The sequence below is a fragment of the Anoplopoma fimbria genome, unplaced genomic scaffold (assembly GCF_027596085.1).
Source record: "Anoplopoma fimbria isolate UVic2021 breed Golden Eagle Sablefish unplaced genomic scaffold, Afim_UVic_2022 Un_contig_8604_pilon_pilon, whole genome shotgun sequence".
Lineage (NCBI taxonomy): Eukaryota > Metazoa > Chordata > Actinopteri > Perciformes > Anoplopomatidae > Anoplopoma > Anoplopoma fimbria.
Genome location: NW_026553296.1, coordinates 1 through 1,386, shown reverse-complemented (window position 1 = coordinate 1,386; position 1,386 = coordinate 1). Strand labels below are relative to the sequence as shown.

Genomic DNA, 1,386 nt, shown 5'->3' with positions numbered 1-1,386 from the left:
CCGCCGGCTGGCTCCGCGTCCACCGTCCTCTCCTCTCCGCGTCTCCCCCTGCAAGTCACACTCCCTAGCATAGTGTCCCTGGCGCTTGCATTTATAACAGGTGAAGTCTGGGCATTCTCTTAAAATATGTCCTGGCTGGATGCACAGCCTGCAGACCTTCACCTGCCTGTCATGAATCAGTGAATTGTACTTTACAGAACCTTGTCCCGTCCACCACGCCTGTCCCAGGCCATTTCTTTCTTTGATGGGCGAAATCGCCCTCACGCCCACGTTGTGAGTTTCTGCCTAATTTCAGCGTCAGTGATATAAGATGGCAAGTTTAGAAATGAAACAACCATTTCATTGCTGCGAACTTCTTTGGCAGTCACCCGAGTGTTTTTGATTTTGAAACCATCTAATAACCTTGTCTTGCCCTTTCCCTCCTGCATGGTGATCTCGTAAATGTTCTTACTTTTGACCCTGCATGCCAGAACAATCCCGCACTTTTCCTTGATTCCCGCAACAGTTCCATCATGGTTATGTAATCTTCACCGACCAGCTCCACAATCAAGGTCAGCTCCTTTTTATAGCCACAATCACCCTCACTTTCTCCCTGTCTCTCTTTATCTCTCCTACTATTCGCCATGCTTTCTTTCTCAATAGGCCTACTAACGGAATTGATCTCCCTGTGTTATTCCTTTCTCGCTGTCTTCAATATGTCCAGAATCATTCTCCGTTCTACATGTGTCAAACTGTTCTTAACTTCCATGTTTTCCTTCACAAAGTTTTTCCAGCAGCCATTTTGTCAGTCCAGAAAAAAAATTGATAAAAACTCCCTCAAACAGCCAGGCTGTTGGGGTGAGTTAAAACTGAAGACACTTTCAAAACCAGTATCAATATCTCAATCATTTCCAGACACACTCACAGCTTTTAAATGTCAAATCAGAATGTACAAAGTGGCTATAAGGATCACAAATGTAGTGCAGTAAAAAGATTAATATTTACTGTTGAAATGTAGAATACGTTAGCATAAAATTGAAAAGAAAATGATCGATGAGCTTAGGAATGATGAAAGCCATCATTTAACTGGATTTGTGTCATTTCTATACCGGCAAGTCATGATCTAGCTATTTCCTTCCCACCCTGTCGGTGTCCACTGAAAAAGCAGCAGCGCCCTCTGCTTTTTGTAAAGAGGAGTGAAAAAGCTTACAGCACCTGGTATTCCCAGGCGGTCTCCCATCCAAGTACTGACCAGGCCCGACCCTGCTTAGCTTCCGAGATCAGACGAGATCGGGCGTGTTCAGGGTGGTATGGCCGTAAGCAAATATTGTGCCTACCAAAGGGCCTTTTAAAGATACTATATCACCACGCTTTGCTCTTTCGTCTATACAGGGAGCGCCTGCAGTT

General features: G+C 44.8%; 1 non-coding gene across 1 annotated transcript; it reads right to left on the bottom strand.

Annotated features, from left to right (window-relative positions):
- Positions 1–1,182: 1,182 nt before the first annotated feature.
- On the bottom strand, positions 1,183–1,301 carry LOC129116442 (5S ribosomal RNA). The gene has a single exon (XR_008533529.1). It is a non-coding gene; the product is annotated as a 5S ribosomal RNA (ribosomal RNA).
- Positions 1,302–1,386: the final 85 nt, after the last annotated feature.